We start from the raw sequence: 21,885 nt of genomic DNA on the forward strand, positions 1-21,885 counted from the left end.
TTCATTCTGCTCCCTGTCCCTGTCTTCCAGCTCAGGGGGCTGGGTACCAGGAGAACAACTGGTCTTGCTATTAAAGCAAAAGGTGGCACTAAGTACCTCAGCCTTTTCCTCCTCTGTGTCGTGGTTTAATCCCAGCCAGCTACGTGGCACCATGTAGCGACCAGCCACCCTGATGGGATGGAGGAGACAATTGGAAAAGTGAAAGTGAGAAAGCTTGTGGGTTGAGATAAAGACAGTTTAGTAAGTAAAGCAAAAGCCACATGCACAAGCAAAGCCAAACAAGGAGTTCATTCACCGCTTCCCATCAGCAGGCAGGGGTTCAGCCATCTCCAAGGGAAGGTGGGCTCCATCATGCACAACAGGTACTTGGGAAGACAAAACACCAGAAGTCCAAACATTCCTCTTTCATTCTTCTTCCCCCAGCTTTTTATGCTGAACGCAGTGTTGTATGGTATGGGATATCCCCTGCATCAGCTGGTGTCAGCTGTCCCGGCTGTGTCCCCTCCCAACTCCTTGTGCACCCCCAGCCCGCTCACTGCTGGGGTGGGCTGGGAGGCAGAAGAGACCTGACCCCGTGTAAGCACTGCACAGCAGTAACGAAAACATCCTGCGCTACCAGCGCTCTTCCCAGCACAAAGCCAACACAGCCCATGCTAACTGCTATGAAGAAAATTAACCCTACCCCAGCCAAAATCAGCACATTCTGCACTGTGTTTTTCCCCTCACATCCAAGAAAGGCTGGAGATTCTCCTTAGTCCTCCTTTTGTTACTAATGTATTTATAGAAACTTTTTTTTATTGTCTTTTAAGGCAATAGACAGATTAATTTCTCGTTGGGTTTTGGCCCTTCTAATTTTCTCTTTGGATAACCTCACAACATCCTTGTAGTCCTCCTGAGTTGCCCCTTCTTCCAAAGGTCATAAACTCTTCTTTTTTTCCTGAGTTCCAGCCAAAGCTCTCTGTTCAGCCAGGCTGATGTGGCACATGGAGACAGCCTGCTCCTGCACATGTAAGATTTCCTTCTTGAAGAATGTTCAGTCTTCCTGGACTTTTTTGCACTTCAGAACTGCCTCCCAAGGGGATCTGTCAACCAGGCTCCTAAACAAGCCAAGATCTGCCCTTTGGATATTTAAGGTTCTGCTGATCCCCTTCTTACTTCTCCGAGACTCTAAAACTCTGTAATTTTGTGATCGCTGTGCCCGAGATGGCCTCCAACCATCACGTTACCCACCAGTCCTTCTCTGGTCACAAGCAACAGGTCCAGCTGGCACCTTCCCTTGCTGGCTCCCTCACCAGCTGTGCAAGGCAGTTGTCATCCACACACTCCAGGAACCTCCTGGACTTTTCCCTCTCTGTGATATTGTATTTCCAGGAGGCACCTGGTAAGTTGAAGTCCCCCACAAGAACAAGGGTAGCAATTGCGAGACTTCTCCCAGCTGCTTGTAGAATATTTCATCTGCCTCTTCATCCTGGTTGGGTGGTCTGTAACAGACTCCCACCATGGTGTCTTGTTGGTCTTCCCCCTGATTCTTACCCATAAACACGCAACTCCATTGGCACCATCATTAAACTCTAGACAACCAGAACACTCCCTAACATACAGAGCTACCCCACCTCCTCTCCTTCCTTGCCTATCCCTTCTGAAGGGTTTATAGCTACCCACTGCAGCACTCCAGTTGCACGAGCAATCCCACCATGTTTCTGTGATGGCAGGTTTATCAGTTTTCCTGCTGCACACTGGCTTCCAGCTCCTCCTGCCTCTTGCCCATGCTGCTTGCACTGGTGTGGATGCACTTCAGTTGGGCTGTTGATCCTGCCATCCTTTTGCGGGGAGAAGCCCTAATTCCTACGGGATCATTCTCAAGCGCTTCCGTGGTTTCTAATGCATCAGTAACCCTTGTGTCTTTGATGCCGCTTGGATCTCCATCCTCTACGTCCACTGAGATGGCAGACCAAAGGACCTCGCTAGCACGCCATCCCTCAAACACTGCCGTGCTGCCCCCAGGCTTATCTCTGGCAAGCCTGGTTCTGCCCCTGTTCATTAAGATTCTGTGTGCAGTGCTGGGTCCCTTCATCTAAAGCCTATTGAAGGAGTGAGGTATTTATTAGGTAAGTGTTGAGCTCTGATTTAGAGTATCTAATAAAGCCTCTGTGAAAAGATGTTGTTAATAATAATAATCCATCTGAAATGTTGAGACTCATTACCAAACCCACATACATTTACTGAGATAATTACATTTTCTGAGCAGCCAAAGACTATCGTTTTTGCCAGAGTTGCATTACTTTTGGTAGTTTTTTTCTTGACTCAGAGCAGCTGTACTAATGCCAGCTGCTTTCAGATACTATTGATCATAAATCCTTTTACATCAAAGGAAGACTAAGGAGCTGCCACAGACTACTAAAAATATTTTTTTTATGTATACAAAGGCCTGCTACAGTAAGTGAAGCTAGTGAAATAGATCAAAGAGTGACTTTTCTGTGCACATTTTCTGAGTATAGGAAAAATACAGGGGAGCGTTCTTATCATTTAGGTATTTAGCTAATCCTGTCAGAAGGAACAGCAGTATTTCATATTTAGTAATGTCACCATGTGCCTTTTTAATCTGTCTCATGCACTCAGTAAGTGCATAACAAAGCAACATTATTTTGGCAATAGTCACATAATTTTAGATAGTTTGTATTGACTTGCAGTGGTTATGTTCTGATAATCTCTGTGGGGTTTTCTTATTCACTGAATTTCTCTACTGGAGCATTAATTTTGATATAATACCAGAGGAGTAAGAGGAAGTATCGAATGGGGATTGAGAGGCAGACCGACTAATGGTTAGGTTGAAGTGATTGTAGTACCTTTGGAAATGATTAATAAAGAACTGTACATCTTAAGGAAAAATAAATGCATTTTTCAATTTCATTATGAGTTTGAGAAGTGATGGTAGCAACTACTGAGAAGACAGCTTCTACACTGAACATTCTTAGGGATAAAATTAAAATTTAGTTCAAAACTCAGATTTCTAATTCAGAAGCTGACCCTTCCTGGCCCCATTTTAAGGGGACTGTTCTGCTTGCAATTTTTAGCTTCCACTATTACTGACTAAGACTGGTATCCTACAGGGTAATCAGATTTAGCCAAACAAGAATTTAATTTACATCCTGCACAGAGCCCATAGGCCAGTCTTTTGCATAAAGAATGGGAGACTGAAATGTTTTCAGGAAAGGATAATATATGCCGGGAACTGTAATATGCATGAATAACATTTTCATACTAAAAATTATATTCACTGATTCCTGTAAACTGATTCACAGAGTAATAACCCCATAACTGAATATTCAGGTTCATTTCTCAGAAAAAAAATAGTAAGGGAAATACAAGATAATTTATTTCTTATGAGTTTATTTGTTAAAAAGAGTTTATAAGTCCATGGAATGTAATCATCTTGAATACATACTCATTAATATTTATTATTATATAAATCACTTCTTTGTGCCTTGACTTTGCATTCATTAACAGATTAAGATTTACCCACATATTGTGAGATTTAATTGACTGATATATTCAAATAGCAGATGCTGTGGAAGTGCAAAAGCAATACTTCTGGCTAGAAAAGGCAAAGAGTTAGATGATCGCTTTTTAAGTGTGATCTTACTCAGAAGAAATATTATTTTATAGTACTGCCCACAGTCAAAATCAGTCTTAGAAGCCATGTAAATGCTTTGAAGACATAGTCCCTGTTTCATACAGCTGCTTGTGTTTTACTAGTTCAAACCAGATACCCGTTTAAATGAGTTCCTTGTATTTTGCACAGTGGTTCTGCTTTCTGGTGCATGCAGATTCTCACCCTTAGGGGTGGTCCCAGGTGTGTTGTAACCAGGGCCTGAGACAGCAGGAGGCAGCAAGAGTGACTGTATGCATCTCCTGAGACTGCCAGGATGCAGTTGGCCTTCAGCCTAAGCTGGAGTAGCCCTGAAGCTACTTTGCTGGACCATGAGTGGCATGAGTTTCCAGCAGCTCCCATGCCAGTCAAGAACTGCTGGCATTCAGCAATACTCTGTTCACACCACTGCCTCCAAAGAACCCACTGATATGATTCAGCTGCAGAATTGGCTGTGTTAACTTTCATCATCTGAGCCAAAATACATTAACAGGCAAAATGCAAGTTTCAGAATCATAAGAAATTCAGGTCACTATTCATACCTTATTGCTAAAGAACTTCCTGGTGACAAATTTTGGCTCTATCTTTGTAAGAAATCCCTGCTGTGGAAAATTTTTTCATCTAATGATCAGTGTGTAGTATACATTGGCTGTTTTTAAAGGGTTCCAGAAAAGTTACAGATTTTCATTTCTAGAATGATTTGAATGATTAGAAATCTAGATTATTTGGGGGAGGAGGGGATGTTTTACAAAACAGATATTGTGGTCAAGGCTATATTAGAAGACAAAACCCATTAATTGCAAATTTCAAAAGAAATTAATTGACTGCCTCGATTGCTCTCCAAGTGATTTTATTATTCAGGAATGTCATATAGAAAACAGATGGTATGACACAGCATAAATATTACGTAACAAACCAAGTCAAGACAGTTCTGACCTTAATAGCCATCAAAACTATAAATAGGTAGAAAACTCTTTACTTGTCCAGAATTGTATGAGATTGAAAGACAAAATGGAAACTAAATTCCAATGAGTATGTAACAAAATGTCTTCTGAATTTACCAATATTCTGCTCACATTTACCAAAATAATACTTTCAATGTCATGTCTGGAAAGCCTCCCATTTCCCCAGGCCTCCTGAAAAATTCCACTATGAAAACCAGAACAAAATACTAAACTGGCATATGAGTAAATAGCCACAGGTGCTAGTTTGTATCAAAGGAGAACTCAAGCCCGCTTCAAAGGAAAAATCAGCTCTGCTGTAGGATTACTGAGCAATTTTAATTTACAAGAGATGCTCAAAATTAATTCATTTGCTATGCTCCTCTGCTGCGGCTTCTCTAGTGCTGCTTTTGCTGCTGGGGAAAGAGAGGTTTATTCAGTGTGACACCTGGAGGCTTGCTGGGAATGCTTAACAGTTACCACGGCATCGCAGCCATAAATCCGGCTGCCATGAGACTAAGCAAAATAGGCTGATGATGGGAGAATGTGCCTGAAGAGTTGCCACTGGACAGAGCATGCTTCCTTCTTAGAAAGATTTTTCTCAGGCTTTTGAATCATCAGGTTCACGCTTTCTCTAAAAGCAGCAAAGAAGTTTAGTACTTACTGTCTTGAGTCTATAATTTATAGATATTCTCTAACAGCCACTTAGCACTCAATGTTCAATTTCATTTGTACTTAATGTCTTTTCAACTAACTTTTAGTTGTATTATATGTTTGCACGTAAATTAGAAAAACAACCTCACTTATTTACAATATGAACTTTGGTTTTGGGCACTACTCAATAGAGTTTACAACCACAAATTCAAAGGGAAAGAAGATAATTCAAATTAATGAGAATGCCGGTAACACAGCATTCCAGCCTCCTTTGGTTGCAAAATGAGTGGGATGGGAAATGACAAATGTGTGAATCTTCCTTTAAATATATTTAGAGTGCTTTCTGCATTGGTGCACAATAAACCTGGCAGTAACATTTTACGGTTATGTAGTTAGTTATAAGGATATGGGGCATGTTAAATTGTTGCCCACAACAGAACCATTTACTGGGTAGATTTCTGGTCACTGTTAGACGCTGATGAGGGAAGATACTATTATTCATCAGCCTATTCCATGTGAGTCATGACAGTTTTATAACATATGGTGATAGTGTACTTTGTGACCCGTCAGCATGTAATAACAAGTGTAACACTGTGTAGGCAGTACATTTCACTTTCATGGCTAATTTATATGTATCAGCTGTTCCCAGCTTTCTCCTAGTGTTTATTGAGGCATGTTTCAGTTCCTGTTTACAGTCGCTTTATTTTCAATACCTACGGTTTGATAAACGATGTAAAACTGCACTATATATGTCTTTGAAACAATTTCAATGTATTTCAGCTTTCATTAAAGCATAATTTTTATTTTAAATATTAAAAAATAATTTTACGTTAGAATACACAGATTCAAAATGTAAAGTACGGCATATGGAAGTTCCCCAGAACTTCCCCAGGAGACTGTTGTTAACTGATGTGATGGAGTGAACTGCTTTGTGTAATCTCCTCGAACGGTCCAGGTGTTTTAGGTGACACTGGTGGTGTAGAGAACCGTGGTGGCATGGATATTTTCCTTGAAAGAAATTACTACAAGCTCTACTTTCTGCGAATCGTACTATGCCCAGCTGGCCACCAAAGACAAAAGTCAGGGAGTCCTGCTTTAAATTCCTATATTCAGTTATTTGTCCTCTGAAGCAAAATTGCAGCCTTAGAATGTCTGTGATGATCTACACACTGATGAGGTAACTGCTGCCTTAGCCAGTTTCTGCATAAATTACAATGCACCTAAACTGAGTCTAGCCTTTTTGGCACAAGGAAAACCTTCAGAACATGATGTGATGCAGCAGAATCTGCCAGATTTAACAAATAGATAGCATCCCCTCACTGTTTTTTTTGTACACGGGTCTCCAAAACACCTGTGCACAGATGTATGAGGAATTAATTTCTTCAGAAACTGACACCTACAAGGCTAGTTTCTAAGGTCTCCTTTCACATCCCCTAATATAGGGGGTATACCAAGTGTGTGTGGGCTGGGTTACAGATGGACCCCCATGGAGGTCCTGTGCAGAACTATCACATGGAAGCTAGGTCCTTGTGGTTGTGTAAGTCACTCAGGGAGCAGGGAATAGCATAGGATTGGGAGGGCACAGAGATGATTTCAAACCCTTCTCTCAAACCCTTTTCATCTGGGTTTGATGAGACTGTTCATCAGACTCTGATCTAGACCTTTGGGAGACTGCCCAAAGATTGAGTTCTTCAAGAATATTTGCTCTCAGGTAACTGACAGACAAGTTTGTTGAGATCAAACACACCATCCATCCTGTAGGAGTGAATTACACAATCACCTCACCAATGTTTTAAGTCTAAGAGTTGATAGCAGCGATGTACTTATCAATTTTTTTCTGTACCACTGTGAAGACACCGGAGAAGTGAAGAGTGAGTCCTTGGCATGTCCTTGGCATGTCTTTGAACTTAAGACTTTGCAATGGATTTCTCTGTGAAGTGAAAAAAAAATGTTTCATTAAAGCAGATAAAAAAAGACTGAATTAGAACAGGAAAGACGGGAATTACAACATCTGAAACTGAAGGAAAAACTTCACAGTACATTCATATCCAAACCCCTGGGAATAAGATCATCTCTCTTTATCCTGCATCTGCTCTATTTCCCAAGTAGACAGGATGAGGCACAAAATATCTGGCACAGGCAGTTCTGTTTGCTATTGATTTCTAGAGTGACTCTGCCCTTCTCAGCCCCACGTACTGTATACCGTCCATCTAGCCACAGGCATATTCACAGAAGCCATTTTCTGTAGAGACAAAATTGGTCATTGGCACAGAAACTACAGAAACAACTGTCACCCAGCAGAAACATTTCCATTTCCCTTTCCCTTCGGGCAAAACGTATTACCACGAATTTGTCAGCCCAGTGCAGCTGAGTCCTGCCTTGGTTTGAGTACCCGCTTAACCAAAGTAAACTCCGGCAATGAAAGGCAGATGTAAAATGGCTTCCCATAAAAAATAAAAAAATTCCTTAGATTTTAAAAAAACTACATGGATGCCACATGAATTTGGTGTAATTTCATATAGAGTATTAGTTGAGGCATTTGGCAATTACTGCGGCATGTGTAGGAAAGCAATACATGAAGTGAAAGGAGGTTAACTGATAAATCAGACTTGGGAACAATCATTTTCAATAGTGACCATGGCACAAATACTCGCAGCACATTAGGCTCAAGAAAGAGGAAGCAAATGGGAGCAGAAAAGGGCAAGTTGAACGGTCAGGGAGATGTAGAATCTTTCGTAGTGAGATTAAGAGTTTGGTTTGTTTAGCCAAGCAAATTGACCGTCAGGAGGGGAAAAAGGAGTGCAGACTCTCATACACAGGCGCGTGGAGGAAGGACCAGCTAAGAGGATTACCCAGGGAAGAATCTTCGTTCTCTACATAATTTAATCAAGCATGTAAAAGAGAAGTGTTACATTTGAGGACTTCCTTAGAAATGCAAACATGTAGAGAAATGAGGCTGATCACTAGCAAGGGAAAAAAGCTAGAAAGAAATGACACCATTTGGCACTGTAGCTGTATGTATATATTACCTTTGAGACTGAACACTGGACGAGTGGGGTTCTTAGAAGGGCAAAGTGCCTGCTTGGTTTTCAATAGAGTTTGATAATTACCTTTTGATAACTACATTTAGAAAAAGACCAGATAGGATGGTTATCTGTAATGCCTTTTAGTTTTTTGAGACTTAGTTCTCTTTTCATTGGTAGGTGCAAATTTCTACTTGGAAAAGGTCACATACGGGCATACACTGGCATTAGCATTTCTTGTGATCAGCATATGCATGAGCTTTAATAAAAGGCATCATCTAAAAAATCACAGCTTCCTTCTTTTGTAAGTGTATGTAGGAATCTTACTGAGAATAAAGAGACTACATCTTCTATATCTCTATGAGGAAGCACCAGTTCCCCTGGTGCCAAGACAAGTTTATGTCCCAGTCTGTGCCTCTGCCTAAAGTTGGTTGGAAAATTTAATGCCTTTCTTACGCTTTCAAAGATTCACTTGCCAAACCCCCCAAAATTTTATACTGGTTAATGACATTTTCCCAGATTTACACTGATGTGTGACTGAAATTAAAATCACAGCCCTCACAAGGCTTTTTATAGGGAAAAAACACTTTTCATAATGAAACTCTGGAGAATTTAATGAGAAAAAGGTACCTAAAGGTCTCCTTTGCCATAGAAACCCCCCTCCAATAACTACCAAGATTATCAAGGTAAGGGTCTCACTAATCTAATTGCAAGTAATCTGGCAGCAAAGCCTGATGAGTTAGCAAATCTCCTTGCAGGAATGCTGACAAACCATATAGGTATCAAACAGCTAGCGTTCAAAGAAAAGGAAGGGGATAACGTAAGCAGTAATAAAGCAGGCACTTAGAAATCAGCAGAGGCGATCCTTCCATTTTCTGCTTTTAGCTAAGTGTTGCTGGGTTTGAATACAGACTATCAAAGATCTTGTGTTTGGAAGTGTCTGTTTGTTGCGTTTGTGGAATAAACTTTTTCCCTATCAATACTAGGCCTTATCCCAAAAGCAAGGTAAAGAAAGAGAGCACAGTCATAGTCGGGAAGTGAAGGTATGGGAGGGTGAGGTATCACACACTGAATGTTCTTACTGTAGTTATGGCCAAAATTGTGATATTCCACCAACAGAATGGTTTTTATTTCCTCTGAAGGATTTAATACACTTCTGCAATCATTCAGTGACTGAGGTAGGTGAATACAGAAATAAATGTAACTTCCCGTGACTCATATGCAGTGATTAGTAATTCTCATAACACTGAATGAGCAACTGAAACCCCAAGAGAGAATAAACTCACTGAAAAGCGAAAGCATAGAGGAAGGAAAGGAGGAGCATGAACGGAATGCTATCTTTCTTCATGTATAAGCGCTAAAAGTCATGCAGAGTGAATATGGAGGAGTCTTTCCAAGCCAGAAAGATGCTGGTAGTCAACCATCAGCTGACTACAGAACACGGAAGCAAGTAAGGAAGTTGCTTCATCTTTCAATGAAATGACAGGTACAGCAGAAGTAAAGAAGGAACAGAAATTGCTGGTTGAACACAGTAAGTATGTATTGATTTAAGCATTCCCTTGTAGAACCTACTCCTTGAATGCAGGGAGTAAAGATACAAGACTAATTCTTGTCATAAGCTCTTGGGAATTTTGATGCTTAAAAGTATCTTGAAAAATACTGAGTGTCTGTAAATTTGTATAGCATAGAGTATTATAGTTTGTCAAAGGGTGCAATTCTTAGCTCCTTGATCACTTATTACTTTGAAGATGACTGTGCAGATTGGGATATATAAATATAGCTGTATTGCTGAAATTGTCTAGTATTTTTATTTCACGTTAATATTGACATGCAAATTCTCTAATAGTTCTAGCTTTCAAGTGGTTACTTTAACTGTATTACCTGAGGTGTTTAAGTCTGTTTTTCATAATACAACCATTTTAAAGCTAATTGAATGGGCTTCTTAAACCTTTCAGTTAGTATCTTTTGGATTTAACAGTAGCATAGTGCTGTAATAGCTGGGAGACGAAAAGAATTCTGGTTAGCAAAATGTTAATGTCCAGTGCAAGCATCCTGCTCTGTTTAAAAAAAGTAACAGAAATTAACTAATGAAATGGCCTGTAAAGAGCTGAATTAACACTGCATGCTTTATTTCTTTGTTACTCCTCTGTGGGTAGAAAAAGGCAGGGAAAAGCACACTGGCTTTCATTTATTACAGCTTTCTAGAAATCCTTGTGACTATGAAAAAGGAGAATTCACTTGCATGTAAATAAAGCTTATTGACGTGGGAAGCAGGATGATGGCCAGTGTTTATTTTACTTAGAACCTTAATGCCATGCCCAACAGTGGGTTCCTGACAGCGTGTTCAGGCATCTTGACTATGACAATGAGTTAAGGCAAACAAAATACAGTCCTTTTACTCCAAAGTGCCTGAACTCCCTGATAAAAAGGTAGTTGTGCATGCAGTAATTGCGCATACACACAAAGGAGTTAGGCTAAAATTGTGTCTGGGACTGCATACATGACACTTTTGACTCCTGAGCACTGATTTTTATGTTTCCTCTTTTCTGTAAAGGACACTCTTATAGGAAATACAAACTAAAAGCATATGCAACTGTCAAGTGATTATGATGAAAAGCCAGACAGGTTGCTGAATCTGGCCTTTCAATATTTATTATTGCTAGGATGCTTTTAAACAGCACTTTAGCAGAAGCTGAAATTATTCCAACGTAGTGCTTTAATGTAGCCCATATTTACAAAACTAAGTCACAGAGTTTGTAGACTTTAGGATTAGATTTTAAAAACTTTTGTCTCTTTTGGAGGAGAGATTCTCTAAGCCAGGATATATTTTTGTTAATAACAATGGTAAAGTAAATTGACCCACACTTCTTAAACTAAGTGAACCTGCATTTCTTTATAGAGGCTTGCTCAATTTGTGGATGTCAGTTAAACAAAATCTTGGTTTGCTGCATGTATTTCTCACACTGTTGCACCTCAAAAACCTAAGAGTTTTGTGCTGCATTAGCTGAACTGTTTGCTTTTTTCTCTCCTACTGTGAATTACAAATCTCCCTCTCTTTCTGGGAGAGGAGGGAAATGGCTATATTGAGAATAAAGAATCCAGCATTATAAATCATATGTTTTCAGGTTCTGTTTTAATATCCACTCAGACATCTGCAGAAAGCCACGGTGACCTTGTTGGTGGCAGACAAATACTCTGGAGACAGATGTCTAGATATTTCATCCTAAAAGCAGGACATATAGCATAACTAGTTCCTTAAGAGAAAATGGAAATGTGGGCAATAAATAGTTTTTGCTGCTAGATGAACTTGGGTAATTCTTATGTAGATGAGACAGGAAAAACAAGATTCCAATGCAGAGGAACTCTTAACCGTATTTCAGGTCAGGCAGAAGCACACTCACCACTTCTCTCCTGTGTGTATCTTCTGCTGTGTGCCATAAACAGAGGGGAGTAATACTGCACTTCAGTTCCATTGAGCTAATCAACCTTTCTGCGGGAGGGAGCTTATAGTGTGTGCTGCTTATGTGGGAAATTGCCAGCATGCATATACTTGATTAGCCAGCGTATTATGAATCAGGGTCATAGCTGGAGTAGTTGCTTTGTTCGGAAATGCTCAGATTCCCTCGGGTAAGCAGCTAATTGCAGGAAATCTTTTAAAGCAAATGTGTGATAGGAAGAAAGCAATGAATATTGTTTATTCAAAAGACAGGAATGGTTCCTTTGAATCAGTTCTCTTGCATAATTATGTAATTAGGGCATGTTCTATTTTTAATTAAATCTCTTGCATATTTGTGAAAATACTCTGAACCTGTGGACCAACTGACATGACTCTTACTTTTAAAATGCAGTCTGTATAAAGGAATGCCCTTCAATCTTCTTTTTTCCCCTTCCATATTACTGTGCAAACACATTTTTCACATTATACATAGTTAGCCTGTATTGCCTGTCAAAACTAAAGTATTTTGGTAAACAATTAATACAAAATTGCCAGAGAAATGTTTTAAATGAAGAACACAAGAAGCTGCTGCTCTGAAATACTACTACTACCACAACTGTTTTTTGTTGGACAGTTTGACCTGTGTAAGATATAGTGAGTGGTATTCAGAAAGTATGCTTCTTTTCCCTCATGTTTTCAAATCCAGCAGTGACTCTGTATTTTCAGTCTCCCGGCAATCCATGCTCCCCTAACTTTGTTTCTTGCGGACTTCTGTGACGACTCTTGTTCTTCTGCCTCTTTGACAACAGCATTAGCTTTGACTCTTTTTCCACCTTCCTGCTTCTTAGGAGTCTTGCTTTCTCACCCGACTCATTCTCACATCTGACATTTTGCAGACTTGCTCAATGTTGTTGTACATGAGGGTAGATGTAAGCTCTGCTTTCCTTGTGTACTTTAGGTATTACTGTTTAGGTGAGGCTGCACATTTTGATTTACACTGTACCTCCATATGTTTCCATTAGCTTCTGACTCATACCCCATTTATACTGCAGCTGGACTGGATGATCATCATTGGTCCCTTCCACCTGTACCATTCTATCCTATTTGGAGCTCGGATGATAACACACCATTAAAAAATTCTACCTAGACAGTAGTAACTCTTACATGAAGTTAAGCTGTCACTGTTCCCTGATGATTTTCAATGTACATTTTATTGCTTGGCTGTATTTGACTTTTTTTTTTCTTTTCCCATCTCAGACTTCCAATTCCTTCAAGTCTTTCATTTCTGGGCTTAAATTCTACCTAGTGGAACATGAAAGCAACATGAAGAAAATACCATGACCATTCCTTCTCTTCTGGTAAAGAGTGGGAATGAAATTGAAAGCCGCAGAAAAATAGCTGTTGTGACAAGTCACTGCGTTCTTATGCAGGTCTTCCATGTTATGTGTAAACCTGTGGAACAGTAGGGATCTTTCACTTAGTTCAATGTGGAACTAAGACAAGGGCGTTAAAATATATTAGAGGCACAGTTAGCCCTGCCGAGGGACCCAGCCTCCATCACAGAATTCCCCCTCCAGCCTCGGTTCCCCCTGCCAAAGTCCCGCGGCCGGTGCGCGCCCCACGGCGCTGCGGGTGCTTACAGAGGCGGGAGCGTCACCTCTGCCCTCCGCCTGCTCTGCCGAAGCAAAACCATCACCTTCTTCCCGGGACACTGAGAGTAACCAACGGGAAAAGCACCTGCGGCCGTGCCGCCTCCACAGCAAAACCACCCCAGCGTCCCCGAGGGCGCCTGCGGGCAACGCCGGGTGTTGCTCCCCCCGCCCCAAGACACACGCTTCAGGCAGGCCAGGCCTCAGCAAGGTCGGCGCGGCCCCCGCCCGCCCCGGGGATGGCGGCGTGAGGCCTGGCACCTGAGCGCCCAGCAGCCTTCATCAGCATCCCTCCGCTCCCTCCCGGGCCGGCCCCGCGCCACCGCCGGCCATTCCACTCGCGCTGCCCCCTGCTCGCGCGGCCCGATCCCCTCCGCGGGGGCGGGGTGACGTCATGGGGGCGCTGGGAAAGAAGGGCGCGCGGGGGCTTGTGGGAGGAGAAGGGGGAGCCGCCATGGCGGGCGGGGTGGCGGGAGGGAGGGGGAGGCGGGGCGGGCGCAGGGGCGGTGGCAGCGGCAGCCGCAGCCGCAGCCGGGGCGGTGGCGGTGGCTAGCTGCAGCTGTCAGCGCCGGCTCCTCCGGGGCCAGGCCGTGCGCTGACCACCGTGGCTGCCGGGCCGGGCTGGGCCGGGCCGGGCCTGTCAGCGCCTCGGGGGAGGCACTGAGGGCGCCGTGGTGCTGACCCGCTCCCTCCTTCCCTCCCTTCTTCCCCTCCCTTCTTCCCTCCCTCCCTCCTTCCTTCCCTCTCTTCAGTCCTCTCCCCCCCCAAAAAAAACCCTTTTCCTTCCTCCCTTCCGCCCGCCCATCGCTGACATCCTCCTCCGGTCGCCTCCCCCCCGCCCCCCCGCCCGGGCTGCGCGGCCCCCGCCGCCTCAGCGAGCGCTGCGCACATCGCCCGAGCCTGCAGCACCGAGCGGTGAGCCAGGGGAGCTGCCCGCGCCCGGGGCGGCCCTGCCGGGGGGCAGCTGGGGGGAGGTGGTAAATTTTTTGTGTTTTTATCTGCGGCTACGCAAACAACAAAAGGCTGCGCGGGCCGCCCGGTCCTTCCGCAGCGCCGCTGACAGCCAGCGCCGAGGGGTGGGGGTTGGTGGGTTTTTTGGGAGGGAGGTGGTTTTTCGGTGTTTTGTGTCAAGCTCTGTCACAGTCACCGCGGCTGCGGGAAGAAGGAACCCCCCGGAGGCGCCGGGGATCGGCCTGGCTTTGTCCCCTTTTGCTGCCCTGGCTCCCTCGGTGCTGCGGCTGGGGCCGGGCGCCGCCCTGGGAGGGACCCTGGGCCGAGCCGGGGTGCGGGAGGCGCCGCCTCGCCCCTCCTGCCCGGCCGGCTCGTCGCCCCGGGGCCAGCCGCGCTTTGTTTTGGCTTCACTGCTTGGCTTAGGGGGCTTACTCCGGGGCTGATTCGGAAATGGTGAAAGATGAGGCGAGGACCGCGCTTCCTTGGGTTTTGTAAATAGTGACCGGATTTATATATTGCAGGTCACCTATCGTGCTGTAGTTGGAGGCGATTTGTAGACTTGGGCCTTGGCCAGATCTCCAGACTTAGAAGAAAAGCATTGATTAGGGACGCATTATTCTAGTAAAATGACACGAATGCATGACTGAGTTAATTGACAACTGTATCTTTAGGGCAGAGATTAACTGGAAAGGCACTTCAAGATCTTACTCATTCTGGTTTTATGTTCCTAGTATTTTTAGGTAACAAGGTGCCCGATTTGTAGATCTGCATAGCAGTTATCTATAATCACAAGCAGGAACTTCTTGACGTTTTACTGAATTCTGTGTTCTAGGCATATTAAAGCATATTTTGATGACCAAAATAGCATCATCTAGTGCTATTGCCTGCCTTTTTGAAGGCTGCTAAATCGATGGTGGTGCTCTTTCTTTTTTTGTTTTGTTCCTGTTAGTGATTTTCATTAGTGTATGTGATTTAAACGTGAATCATAGAATCATAATACAGAACCAGAAAATAAAAAGGGCTAGAAAAAAGTGAAAGTTTGTTTTTATCATTTGCTTTGGACAGCAAAAATGGTGAGCAAATGTCATTTGTGATATAAAATACTTTCACAGTTACAGATTAAAATAGATGAAGACTTTTAAAATTTAATTGTTGCATTCTTGTAATTGGCAGAAGGTTTAGTAACAATTACTCTGGGAAGTAATTGTCTCTTTCACTTCCACTTTTGTGTTTGTACATCACTTAAAAAGGAAACTTATGTCCAAAGCGTGTGCTTTGGAAGTTGAAAAGGAACCTTCGAGATTTAGATGGTTTAGCATTTTAATTAAAAGAAGCCAAAAAAACCCCAACCCAAGCAAACCCCCCACCCCCCGTAACAAAACTGAAAATCTCAGATTTTTTGAATGCACAATTGATTTCAAAGTCTTTTGGAAAATAGCTTTAATTGATTATGAATTCTGAAGCTTCAGCAAAACACCATAGAGGATATTATAACCCTAGGATTATAGATACAATTGAAAGTAACACATTCAGCATTTTATGGCAGCAGAGAGAAAGCTGATCCATCTGGTGATTCTGAGCAGAAGACCTTGTATTTTGTAAGGTCTTGCACAATTATTTTTGTAAACACATTAAGAGGACCTTTTTGGGAAATTCCAATAGATATGGAGTACTCTAGTGGTTCCGTTTAGATAAGGACTTTCTGTAATGCAGAACCAAGGTTAAATGCAGGGAATTTAAATTGTCGGTTCCTGAAACTTGCACAACAATGCAGTATCACTTCTGCATCATGTTGCAGTTAAAGTTTGGCAACCTTATGTTTCTGAAGGATGATGATGGAACTGATTAATTCCTGTAATCAGAAATTTCTAACAGCAATTAAAGCTTAGGTTCCCTTAGCTTTCTAATAAAAGAAAACATGCTATCATATATAATAAAGAGAATAAAATTACCTTCCAAATGTCTCGTGAAATAGCCTCATTTACTGTTTGTCAAATTACTATGATATGCTAACAGTGCCTTATTAATGGAAATTGATTTTTGGAAAGATCTGTGTTTGACAGAAGAGAAATTGCATACACAGTTGTTAATTAAATTTGCAGGAGTCCAGAATACAATGTTCTGAATGGTTTTGACATACAAGAATCAAAATAATACTGTGTAGATGCTTAAGGTGTATATGAACAATTGCTGTTTCCTCTGTTTATGAAGAGCTTGCTATGATGATGTCAGAAAACCCTCACATGTGTGCTCTTATACAGTATATATCTCTCTCTGTATAGCTATGTATGTGTGTCTACTTCTCTATACACACGTATCTACATATGTCTCCATCAGGAGTTCAGGGAAATATTACAGCCTCATAGTCAGTTCTGAGTCCATTTAATGCAGCTTCTGTTTCTCTTGAGACATGGGCTTATATAGTTGCTCTTTCACCTCTTCCTCTGGTTTTTCTGGCAGATGTGTAATTGGATTTATTCTGGGATTAATAGCATCTCCTCAGATGCATAGGTCATGATTATTTTGAAACTTAATTCAGTGTACAAATACTTGTTAAAGTAATGTTTTTATAGGACGAGCGAGGGACGGACGGACGAGTACAAGGAAATTAAAGTCAATTCATAAATAAGCAAAATACACTTCTGTATTTAATGTTGAAGTGCATAGTAGCAGATAGTGATGGGGACGAGCATGCTAAGTCTATTTAAATAAACATTTCTTGTAGTCTGTCCAGGGTGGTGTTCAGTATGATACAACTATAGTAGAAATGGACCAGTTCCATCATCATTGCAATAAAGTGGCTAGTCACAGGCTTTTCTCTTAATTCAGCCTGTATAATACTTTGTGTTTCCAAAGTATTTTTAAATTGTTTTATAAGACCATAGCATTTACCTTGACCAAAGTTTAGAAAACCACGTTAGTATTAACTCTCAATTTTCCTTAAAACAAAAGCATGACACATGGAATGTCTAATACTTTGTGGTAATCAAGTACCAGTCAAAGACAGATTGTGCATTCAAAAAATAAATTTTTTGACTTCAAACTAGAACTGATTATAATAGTTACATCCTGAGTCACAGTTGGCTTTGGGCATTTTTGAGGTATTAAGGCTTTCCCAGTAATTTCTTTAGTGAAATGTTTTCCCTTTTGAAAGCAGGCTGTAGAAATAAGTGTGGTTCCTTTGAAAAATTAATTAATCAATAAATGCCTGACCAGAAAAAGGTGCACTTAATGCTGGCTTAGATTTGCTGAGATGCTTTTTTTGCCTTCATCTTACGAATTTAAATTGGGCACTTTGTTAGAGAGTCAGAGCCAGAATTACAGATGCTTTCAGTGATGGAGGAATTACTTCCATAGGGTTTTGTGTGAGGTGCTTTGCAGGTGTCAGACATAAGATGACACTATACATGGTGGGTTTTGTGCTAGATAATTAATATATTTAAGGACAGGCCATAGTGAATAGGCAGGCATGAGGACTGAGGATGTATACTTCCAGTACCCATAATATATTTGGGAATGTGAACAAAGGAGTTGATCTCAGAGGGTGAACACTAACGCAGAGTTAACACTGGATATGCTAATTTCTTACAATGTATAAAGAAAATTAATCTCTGATGGTTGGCAGTTTCTTCAGATTCAGTCAGCAAAGAAAACAGATGCCAGTAATAGTATCTGTGTGTTGATTTAATCACTGCTTGTTTCTTTGAATCCAGCTTATCTCCCATGGACTCTGCTACTTAGGTCTTTTTAGTGCAATCAGAAACAATCTTTACTCTAGAAGCTGTGTTTTGACATGTACGTAGAATTAAATTGAATTTGTTTTGTCAAATAATTATTGTTGGTTATCTTTCTTGCTTAAAATTAGGAAGCATGGAATCATATCATCTTCTAGTCCAAATTTTTGCATACTTAGATGTAGTATTTTTTACATGGTTTCTCAGTATCTTAGTCTTGCTTGCAGGTAAAAGCAGCAAAATATCTTGCAGGTAAGTTTAAAAGTGAGCAGTTTCCTATTTTGGTTCTTTTGTAAATATCTGCCATAAACCCCATTCATCGTATTAAGGTTGTGTTTTTCTGGGATTATGTTAGAACTGTAGCTGGCTATTAAATTTTAAAGTGGATAGAGCAAGGGATGTAACCAGTCTAGTCGGTAGTACTGGCTTCCTTACATACCAGTAGGGTTGAGGAGGTGGCTAATTACAGTCGTCTTACTATGTTATGTACACCAGCAAACCATTTACAAAGTTGATGTTGTGCTAATTAACATTCAGAAGGTCAAGAAATGTCTGGCATAAAGTTGAAATTTTTGGTACTACTTAAAAAAAATTGTATATAAAAATCAGTCTTTTTAAAGGACAGCACTTTTTTGGGAATTATCAGATAATGCTATATCTTAATTCTTAGTAATTTGCAATTCATACAAACACTGATGTTATATTCATAAACTTTCTTAAATTCTGGGCTGCTACCCCTTTTGGCAGCGTGTTACTACTAATATTTTATAGTGTTCTAGTATTGTGCTTTGTCAGGAGATGGCACAAGTAGTTAAACGTTAACACAAAATTAAGATTACTTGCAATGTGCTATTAGTTGTGTGTGTGCTGTTCCACAAACTTTTTAAGAGGTTGCAGTAACTGCATTCCTGCAATATATCTTGAGTTTGCTCCTTCCAGCTGATGGCAATTGAAAGATTTGCAAAGCATGTTTTACAGATTACAGACTAGCAGGGGAGGAGGGGAGGTTCTGTGTTGGGGGAAGTTCTGCTTTTTTTGGGTTTTTTTGCTTCCCCGCCCCCCAAATAAAATATTGTGTTTAAGACGTAGTGCTTTTATGGGTGTTCCTTTATGAAACAATGTCATGTTGAATAGTGTAGGAAAGTCACAGCTGTATCTTTCTCTTCCAGTTTGAGCAGCTTCCATTTCAGAGACTGCTGTTACACCTTCATCCCTCTTGTCTTTGCCTGGAGTGGATTTTACTACACCCTCACCTTTAACATTTCATTTATTCACATACTTAAACTGGATGTTCCTCCCTGCCTCTTCCCCCCACCACTCCCACCCCCCAACCCCCCCATATTGAGGGGGAGTTTAGAGGGAGAAGGGTTGATTAAAAAAAGTGGGATTTCTACCCCCACCCCTGCCTCAGTGTAGAGGGTGGCTGCAGTTAATCGGATCAGTGCAGCTAGTGGGATGGTAATCAGTGAGGATATAGGGGAGGTTGCAGATTTGAGATAGGAGGACAACAACCTCCTAAAATGTTTCTGCTGACATTTCTGCTGACAGAATAGATGATCAATCTCTAAGGCTATAATTGAACTTTTCTTCAGCCTCAGTGCTGGTTTATGTAGTTTCACACTCCTGCTGCTTGTTCCGTGTCCTCATTCTGTCAGCACAGCTCTCTGCATGACAGCCGGGGGAAATAGGTGTATTTTGGCTGTGTTTGTGTCCTGGACCTTTTCCTTTTCTGTCCCCTCACCTCTGACTGAAAAACAATCCATAAAAGGAGCGTATCTTTGGTATGATTTATTATGGACAGGAGTGCTTGTGCTGGAGTGGTGGAGGATGCGAATGAAGTGTATGGCTGGAGGTGCGTTACCAGGTTATTATTTCTAACTATACATAGCCTTGGTGAGTGAATGCTCGTGGTCTTGGTTTAGAGGAAGCCAGACTAGGTGAGTCAGTGGCCGTGTCTGTCTTTAAATTCCTCTGTACATAGAAGGCAGTAATGTGTGGAAGATATAAGAATGCACAATTGTTTATATTCACCATTTCCCTGGATGTAACCCGCTTGCATTCAGTACAATGAATATTACTGTATTGAAATACAGAGGGGTGCAGGAGTCATGATGATCTTTGGCAGTATGGTAGCACACATGATAGTAACCTAGAGGTCTTAGTAGAGGTATGAATGAATGAGTCCTTGGGAAGGTAACGATCATTTTGAGAAGTGACCACTATGCCTGCTGTAAGGCAGAATGGATGTTAACAGAGAGGATGTTGTAAAACCGCTCTGTAGGGTTCTGAACAGAGTGCTGGTGCTTGGTGGGCATTCCTGAGGGCTTAAGAAACTGTGCAGAGATGACGGCTAATGTTTTGGTATGGTACTGATAGGTGTCTTAGCCAGATGTCCTCACTTTTCAAGGACTTGTTATCCATCCTATACTTTTTGGAAAGACAAGAGGCACCACAGGGTGACTTTGACTGTGTCCCAGTAATTTGCTGTTACTTAATTGCGTCTCTTTTCCCTAGTTCAGAAAAGAGATAAAGGCAGATAAATGATTCAGTTACTCCGCTATTAAGTCTTTGTCATACAGCTAGTATCCATTTGTTTCTCACAGTACTTTAAAGCTAAAATATGCTGCATGTTGATTTTAGAGCACACTTAAAATGTTACTGATAGAATATATGAACTTAGTAAAAATTTCTAGGTTTGGAGTTCATGCAGAATGCAAATAGAGAGCAAAGATGCACAGTATATTTTTTGACAGCTAGTCAGTGGCATTTGAATTACAGTGCCTGCTTGTAGTTTGTGAGTTTGTGTGGCCATTGAATCTTGATCCCCCACCCAGTTGTTCTGTTAACAAATGGTCTGGAAATACACTTGCTGACTCTTTTTTTATTTTTTATTTTTTTATTTTTACCTCTTTCCTTCTCCCCTCCCCCCCCAGCCGCCTTTCCGTTTTTTTTCTCTTGGCCTGTAGTCTGGCTGCACACAGAGCAATACTTGCAAGTGTGTGGTATGTTGCTTTTGATGGCGTGGTTGTGCATCTCATGTTATGTTCTACCAGGCTCAGTAGGGGGATGCTATCAAAACAGATTTATCCAAGTGAAGTGGTTTAAAAAGTAATATTAAAAACATAACTTTTTACTACTGATGTGTCTGTTTTACAGTTAATGTGTGCTCTCGTTCTGTGTCAGTCCTCCAGAAGAGTGATGTACCACAGCAGGACGGTGAGAACTGTCATGCTAGTGTTACCACAGCCAGTATTTCAGGAGTACCAAACAAGCACCCAGTGCCCCAGCAGTAACTAAGATAAATCATGAATGTGGAAGTTCATGGAGAGAGGGCTAAAACTATTGTTTGATCCTCAGGTGTGAGTGCACAGAACATTAAGATGCCTTTGTCAAATGCTGGGATAGTACCTGCTGTACTGCTTTGTACCTCCTGGCCTAGTAGAGTTCAGAGCATCTAAGTAAGCCCTACAGATTATAGGGAACTTAACAAGGAAATTATTTCCAACGTTAGAGAAAAATCAGCTCTCTGCTGTAGTAGGTAAGAAACAGTGACTGATACAAGGTTATTTTTCTAGATGATTGCATCATTTGGTATGCTTTCTGTGAAATGAAATTTGTAAGGTGTAAAAAACTGTTAGTCTGATAATTGCCATTGAAAGTATCGATTTTGATGTAATATTTAATGGGGTAGAATTAATTCCTTGTCAATATTAAGGACAGTGCCTGAACAATTTAATTGTGCAACTCTCTTTTTCTGTAGTCATTCTGTTTCACTTTTTAATGGAAGAATAAGCAGGGGGAGGCTATTTTCCCCAAGACTTGAAGGGAGACTGCGTACAGTTTGTGCA

At 41.5% G+C, this 21,885-nt stretch overlaps 1 protein-coding gene across 1 annotated transcript in view; it reads left to right on the forward strand.

The window, feature by feature from the left end:
• The first annotated feature begins 13,857 nt into the window (after window positions 1-13,857).
• Window positions 13,858-21,885, forward strand: part of KLC1 (kinesin light chain 1) — a 49,189-nt gene continuing 41,161 nt past the window's right edge. Inside the window, exon 1 of the mRNA XM_080394863.1 lies at window positions 13,858-14,267. The gene's annotated coding sequence lies outside the window, so the exon portion shown is untranslated. The remainder of the gene's footprint in view (window positions 14,268-21,885) is intronic.

Source organism: Falco punctatus (assembly GCF_963210335.1).
Source record: "Falco punctatus genome assembly, chromosome: 7".
Lineage (NCBI taxonomy): Eukaryota > Metazoa > Chordata > Aves > Falconiformes > Falconidae > Falco > Falco punctatus.